Below are 8,476 nucleotides of genomic sequence, written 5' to 3' on the forward strand. Positions count from 1 at the left end.
TTAGCGTAACTCCTGCTTGAACTTGCCGCCGATGTGCATTTCCAATAAGCAAGTTGAATGTTCAAAGCTGATGAATTATGCAAGGGTAATGCAGGACGTCTTTAACGGCCAATGACAGACAAGTCCTCCCACAGCTGGTGATACGTGATCCAACCACTCAGAATAGATTGAGGTCACCTTCAATTTAGTATCTGGAGTGATCAGTAAAAGATTGGGATTCTAGTAGGCCTACATTATCATTAAGTGACACACTTGCTCCGCCATGTGCATTTTGATAAATCAGTAGAGATGCACTCCCAGAAAGCCATGTGCATCAGATGGAGTACCTAACTAGCCAGAAGGATTTCTCTACTGAGGTTCGATCTTTCTTCCATTATATATGATCAGCATTGTAAGAAATGAAGGGAAGGTAAATTTTCTTTTTCTATATAAATTGAGTTTTAATGAGTAAAAATGACTTCACATCCCCAACTGTATACTTATTACGATAATTTTTTTTCCGTCAGAAAATTCCACTTCTCTTTTTGTTTCTTTTCCCTTCTCCCATACTCTTTCTCTCTCGTTCGTGCTCCATTTTCTCTTCTCTAGAGATTCGTGAAAAATTATTTATATTAATCCGTTTATTCCGATTCATCATAGGATTATGTTGTGATTCTTGAAGCTGAGGGAGGGAGCTGAAAATTCAGTAGGATTAGTATGAACTGTCTTATTAATATATTGTGATATTTCATCATCATATATCAAATAATACCAACATCAAACTTAACGCACCAACTTCGCCCTCCTGGGATTTAAATGAAGGAATCTATCCAATGCAATTAAATAATAATTTTATATTCTATTGACGTTTCATATCTGAAATTACTGTACATCACTTTGGAAAATATTGTATCGAATGAGAATGAAACATGATCAATGAGAATCATGAAAATCAATCCTGTGCATCGATCAAGAAGAATAAACGACATGAAGGCGTAGAGTAGGCTACCTGCCAACGTCTAGCACCTTCTATTTTATAATATTCCTCTTATCAGAGTTTCGCATTGTTGTATGCTGTTCGCTTGTATGCTGTATCTTTTTCGCTTTGTTTTATGCTGCAGGAGATCAGTGGCATGGAGATCTGTAAATTGTATTAATCAATATATGTTCATAGTCAGTGAAACTGGTTTTCAGGTATCCCGTAGCTCAATTAGTCAATGAGTTATTCCACTGATTGATACAATAATTATTATTATAATTGAATAATACAATAGTTCAAAAATCTGGTGTGGCGCACTCACACAACTTTCCTTGCCGTTATGAAAATTGATCACCCGACGCTAGTGTTCACGCGCATCTCAAGTCTACTATTCTATTCTGGTGACAGGACAATAACGCTGGAGACACACGAGGTCTGCTATCCCTTCATAGTGAATGATTTGATAGAATCAACAGTTGCCAACAATTTGCAATTAAAATAATAACATTTTCTCGAATTTCGAGCTTATTTTCAATTTTAGGTGGAAATGTTACAAGACATTAATTGTAGAGATTTTCATGTTTAATTTTTTCCTTGATTTTTTCTCCTTTCTTGTATATGAAGCCAAATGATTGAGAATCCAAAATCAAAATTTTGCATAGATGAGGCGGAGCTCATGAAATTTTTACAGATATGAGACTTATGGCAGTTAATAGATCTTATCAATGACTATTTTAGGTATGAATTTGATCAAAATCATTGAAGCCGTTTTCGAGAAAATCGCGAAAAACCCTGTTTTTGACAACATTTTCGCCATTTTAGCCGCGCTCTTGAATTGCATTAGATCGAAATTGTTCGTGATGGATCCTTATATTGTAAGGACCTCAAGTTCCGGATTTCAAGTCATTCCGTTAATTGGGAGATGAGATATCGTGTACCCAGACACTCATACACACACATACAGACCAATACCCAAAAACCACTCTTTTGGACTCAGGGGACCTTGAAACGTATAGAAATTTACAAATTGGGGTACCTTAATTTTTTCGGAAAGCAATACTTTCCTTACCTATGGTAATAGGGCAAGGAAAGTAAAAAACGGATCAATTGAGTATTTTCATTGAACATCAGCGTGGTATGAGAATTCTTTCAATCTTCTTTCACAGGCACTGGATAGAATTGACGACACAAAGTTGATGTAAACTTTCTATATTAATGGGACTAACGTTTACGATTTCATATTGTACTCAGATTAAGTTTAGCATCCACGACTTTCTAATAGTTTGCGAGCGGAAAGTCAATAGAGGAACTACAAGGGATCGACTTTGTATACTTCAATAGAGGAACACTTGAAGAACATAGAGGACTTGAAGGATAGAATAGAACAATTATTATTGACTACAGATTTCCATCTGCAGACTGGCTGGCCGCTATGGCTTCGTATAAAATGAGCGCTGCTATCCGGAGATTGTCAGTTTGTTGTAAGGGTAAGCATTCCTGGCCGGTAATTAGGAGGTACTGGGTTCGATTCCCGGGCTGACAAATAATTTTTGAATAGTAGCGCTCAACGAATTTCCATCTAGCTGAATGATAAATACTAAGAAATTGTTAAAAAAACCACAGATTTATTGATACTCAGAAAGACCGGTTTCGGTTATTACACCATTGTCAATCTCTGATTCCATCTAGCTGTTTACCCTGTTGTCAATAATTTATTGCAGTAGCAGAAGTCTTCGGGGTGAATTACAGCATTTTATCTGGATTTTCGTTTAATAATAATGATTATTATAATTATTATTGAGGCTTAGAGGATCAGGTTGAAGTAAGAGAAGTGAAAAAACTGAATTGTAATAGAGAGTTAATAACAGAATTATTCCTAATGTTAATCTTATAATTGAGTCACAATATATGAATTTTTCCAATTATCACTTAGCTCTCCTGAGCATATAACCAGTGAACATTTGTATACTGTATAATAGATGCAATTTATTCAGATAATATTATAGTATCAGCGCTCAGACTATACGATGTGTAATGTTCATGAGATACAATATGTTTTAATAATGTATGACACCAAAATTCATCCCCGAGCTACTATGTTTTAGGTAATTAAGTGAATACATAAATTAAACCTGAATTATAAGACGTCTTTATGTACATTTACAAATGTATTTGTACACAAATTCATATACTCGTATTAATTGATAGTTTCAGTTCATCATCTTTATCAGACATCCGGACCAATGAATGAATGAAAAAATCAGCTCCAACCTCACAATATAAACATTCTCGTTCCTTGCCATGTGCTAGTGTAGTTGTAACTCAAAGCCAGATTATAGTATGTGCATGAGCCAATAAGTGGATTTTATTACTAGTTTGCTGGTGGCAGCTGGATTTCAATCGGTTATCCTCCCGCGGGAGAACGTGGAAGTATTTAGCTCGGGAACAAACAGAGCGATATTAATATTCTCTTGTGGAGTCCAATAATGGCGCTGCAATGGCTCGCAGTTATCCGATAATTGTTCGATGTACGATCGAAGAAGCAGCTCTCCGTGAAGTTTGTTGCCAACGGGAAAGCTCTAAACTCTCCCTTTATTTCCTCACATATTGAATTTTCAAATCCTGTGAGAACATTTCCATACGTTCTGAATCGAGCGCTCCTTTTTCATCTGTGCGCAACAGTTATTTCCATGTTGAATAAAGTTTTTGCCCTGACCAGCAACTTGTTTTCAGCAGACCCAGTCTACGCAAAATTGCTTGTAGAGAACATTTTATGGCGATTTTCAACTTCAAGAATAGAGTACGCGTTTTCGACATTGTTTAATATTTGATGAAATTATTGGTTGAATCTGTTGAAGCATATTTCTTCACGACTATCCAAGATTGAATTAATGTGCAATGTTCAAATTAGCTGCGAAGGGTTGTGCGTGGGAAATGGGCGGATGATGATTTTCCATTCATGATTCACTGATTGACACATTGAAAACGTAATGTTTTCTAACTCCATCATATTATAAGTAGCGGGGCTCACTAAGTTCACTGATTATTCTTATTATTGATTCCCTTATCTCAATTAGAAGTTTAACATCGTACAGCTCACAGCTGAAAAATTTATTTATCAGCTATAGGAATATTGGGTAGAGATGGATTTTATGGCAATAGATTCATAGCTTCAGAAGAGTTTACTTCAAATCGATATTATTATGAATCCAAAAGTCGGTAAGAATCTATTATTCCTTAAATTCACATTCACTTTTGTATTCTTCTTTCTAAATATTATTGATTGTACATGAAATACATTTACAAATACAATTCTGTATCCTGAATCAGCCGCACCGTATAAAAATCTATTGATAATTTTTTCAATGTGGCATATTGATGTAGATGAGTTACAAGTTTCGGAGGGAAGATATGTGAAAGCCAGTGTCTTTCGGGTTCATTTTGGTTATCCTTACATCCTTCCGATTAAAGGAGAACATTATATCCTTGCCTTTTATTTTAGCTTTCATTATCAATGGTAGGTATATTGATAAAACCCCACTTTGGAAAAGGCGGGGTCTGTTGTATGTTGACTAGTTGTACAGATAACATAATTCCTATTTCCAGCAGAATCAATTATTCATGAGCTTCGATTCCGCTTCACATGCAAATTTGAATTTGATGAGTTCTAAATCGTCGAGCATTCAGACAACTGATGAAATCGATCACAGCGCGCTAATTCAACAACTGTTTCAGTCCACTGAAAAGCATGCAATCTGATCACGACTGACATTTGTTCAGAACTCATGTTACAGCCAACAATCAACTATTCTTTGGCTAGTCATTCCTCTAGTAATTTGTGTTATCACTGGACGTGACATATTCTATGTGTACAGTATTATTAAAAAGTCAGGGAAACATTATTGAGAAATGTGATACATCACTATTATTTTCAAAGTGTCAATATTAATCTGATAGTTTTGAAAGAGCTTACCTCCAACAGTTACGATTTGTCATATTTTGGCTCCTACTTTTGTATGATTCTCAATGTTATTCTTACTAACTCTTCTATGAAAGTCTTGTTAATGCATAAGCTTCTTGCATGAATTGACAAATGTATAGGTTTGAGACTTCAAATGGGAAAATAGAGAAAACAATCGGTTTCAGCTTTATTTCTAAAGTGATATTTGAAGATAAAATCGTTGAGAGATGCATTTATACAATAATTATATAAGAAGCAAATAAACCAGATACTTGTTCAAGTTAGATACTAGTTTGATACTTGGATATTCCATTCCATCAGTACCATTCTATTCATTTTATTCGCAGTCAGCATTGTCAGACATGAGCACAAAATTCTTCCTCGTTACGTGTTCGAAACCTGTGAATAGGAGCACTGTTCGAAACCTAAATAATGTGGAATTAGTTGATCCTTACAACCAACCAATTGTTATTTTCCCACTGTTGAAATATTTTAATAGTACCTAATACATAAATAGTGATAAATAGTGACAGTACAATCATTTTCAACTCGATAGAAGCCTTTCCTAAGGCTAAGAAGCATTTTCAACTTGATGAAGGCTTTCCTGATGTACTTTCCAAAAATAATTCTATAAAGTCGGCATCGATGATTTCCAAGTAACTTTCTCGTTGAGTTCTCATTCTCTGAATGAACAATAATGTTATTGTCATCTTATGTGAGATTGCAAATGTGGTATGGAAATTTATGCATTTTCGAGTACGCAAAAATTAGTTGCAAATTATGTACGCTTAGCATAAGACACTTATTAACTAGACACATAATTCAGCATAATAATCAGAATTTTAATAGCTGGTAACTCAAATAATTGGAATTATCAATCAAGTTGCTAAATATCCTTGTTCAACCTTATTCAACATCGTTCTAATATCCTTGAAAAACGAATCATTCAAAATTATTTCCACCCTTTTCACTCGATTCTGGATTGCAGGATTTCTGTAATACTTAAATTTCATCTGGTCCTAACAAATTCAATATACCTCTAAACGTCACGTTCACATTATAAAGCCCGCACCTGATTAACATTGGTTTTCTATCCTTGTCTGTCATAGATAAAGGATATCTACGCATCTCCATCTCCATGAATTTTTTTCTTGCTCCGCACCGATGCCAAATTATTTTTGGACTATGTGGAGATCTAAATATATTTCATCTCAATTATATTAATGTAGTATTAAATCATGAAAAATATGACATATTGAATATATTTGAGATAGAATTGTTCTTATTAACAACAAGCAACAAGATTTTAATATCAAATCAGATTTACCGGTATAAATTGGATCACAGATATCATCTATACTGCAGAAACCGCTGAAAATGGATGAGTGTCAACAATGCGTTTCTATGATTTCCAATGGCTTTATAACGTGAATATCACTATCAGAACGGTGCAAGAAAAACCTCCCCTTCCAATAAGTTGATATGAAAATGTTCAATTCCAGGATATGTGATTAGATAAAACCATTTTCCAATAATTATTGGGTTCATCATTCCCAATAATCATGTGTTATAGTAAAAACATTTTGATATATTCATTTATCAATACATCATCACTGATCAGTGATCAATCACTGATTATCACTGATCAATCACTGATCAATCACTGATCAATCACTGATCAATCATTTATTATCACTGATATTCAGCATCACCGATTATCAATCTGAAAAAGGATCGGCTCACTTCCATTTCCGACATACGGTACAGTTTATAGCTGCGGATAATAAACTCAGTCAATAATTAATGAGGAAGATATATAGTTACAAACGAGAGCAAGATAGCATGACAGTTTTATTCAGCCAGATAAGTTAGTCTAATCTTATCAGAAAATAAAGAATTTATCAATTTCTATATCAACCAGTCGCTTCAGTTATTGCTGAGTTTTTTCAAAAACAGTATTCTCATTATTTCTGATAATTTGAATCGTTCACAATAGTGGTGTAGTGCCGCATTCGTAGGCGATTTTCGAATGATGTGTTACCATCATCTATAATGAGTGTGCTTCATTATGTTTCCAACACTAATCATCAAGAAAGTCTAAATCCAAGGAAGCCCAGAGCTAGATCTCCATATTATATGAATAAGACCTACGCTTTTATATACTTTGTTTATTTGACTGTCATCAACGATCTTAGCGTGAAATGGAAATGATATAATCATAAACTAATAAACTAGCTATACAAAAACTGGTCAACCGTTTATTTATTTTTCCACTTCATGTGTGTCACAACATCTCATATTCGAGGAGCATTTGATTGATTTCATCAGGGGTGAAAACAATCCTCAGAACGGTCACCGAGCTCTCAACACACAATTAACGTGTAATATGTAACAGTATATTCATCCATGGAGGAAAGAATACTCAATCATCCAACTAAACTCACCAACTCATCTAACACTCATCTTATATATTGGCCTAACAGTAGATTGATAATAGTCGCAGAGTCAATCTCTTCCTTTTTTTCTTGTTGATGGTTGTTTTCTGTGATCGAAGATTATTGCTTCCGTTTATTCACTGCAACATTCTATCAAAACTAATCTACTACACTTGGAACAACATATTTGATCATGCATCTAAATAGAACCAAAAATTAGAAAAGTATCAAAAGTAATTATTGAATTGAAATAATTGAGTTTCAAATTCATCAAAAGTTTAAACAGTTTTAGGATAAAATATTATTGAATATATTGAATATATTACGGAAATATGGCTATAGTATAGTGTGTTTTTTTTCGTAAGATTTATTCCAGCCTAGAAAAGTTCAAGAGGCTTTTCAGATCGTAGTAGCTTTTAGAAATACTTTATTCGCCAGTTAAAGCCAATTTTCTACGTCTTGAAAAATAACCCCTTATCAGTGGAGTGACAACATGACACCTAGCGAACACATGGCTGGAGTGTTTGTTTATGTTCAACAATTGAGATATTATTGCAATAACAGACAAGGAGTATTGAAGGAGACATCAAAATGTATTCATTGTCAACCATGCTTTGTTGTCAGGGTGGAAAAAGAGAGCAGTGGTGTTACCTTGATAAGAGTAGTGATAAGCGAGACACAGTGATGCCGTCACACAACACAATTGAACGGCAGTCGAGCATTGACTGGCAGCCCTGAGCGAGAGAGGCGCTCTCTGTGAGCCAGTGTTGCCAACCCGGGGGGAAGTAAAACTGTCGTATTATGGGCGAAAGGAAGTGCTCCTCATCCTCTCTCTACAACCCCCCCGATCCTTCGCTCGCCCACGTCCAATCACCAGATTAAATTTATCCAGTTCATTTCTCCTTAGAGTCGAGCCTAAAAAACAGACAATCCGCACAAGCCAAACCCACCCCAGCACCCATCATTACCTTACAAAAATAAAGAAGGCCGAAATCGGCTTAGTAATGTACCTACCAGCCAGTATTTTTTGTACTGAAAAGCAATCATCTCTGAAAACGAATTTAATTCTCGGAACTCTGATCCCATGCGCTCATTTATCTACTATCAATATAAGTCCTACTC

General features: G+C 35.0%; 1 protein-coding gene across 1 annotated transcript in view; it reads right to left on the reverse strand.

The window, feature by feature from the left end:
* Positions 1 to 8,117, reverse strand: part of LOC111053303 (teneurin-a) — a 419,100-nt gene extending 410,983 nt beyond the window's left edge. Inside the window, exon 1 of the mRNA XM_039422899.1 lies at positions 8,006 to 8,117. The gene's annotated coding sequence lies outside the window, so the exon portion shown is untranslated. The remainder of the gene's footprint in view (positions 1 to 8,005) is intronic.
* Between the last annotated feature and the right edge of the window lie 359 nt (positions 8,118 to 8,476).

The sequence above is a fragment of the Nilaparvata lugens genome, chromosome 3, assembly GCF_014356525.2.
Source record: "Nilaparvata lugens isolate BPH chromosome 3, ASM1435652v1, whole genome shotgun sequence".
Lineage (NCBI taxonomy): Eukaryota > Metazoa > Arthropoda > Insecta > Hemiptera > Delphacidae > Nilaparvata > Nilaparvata lugens.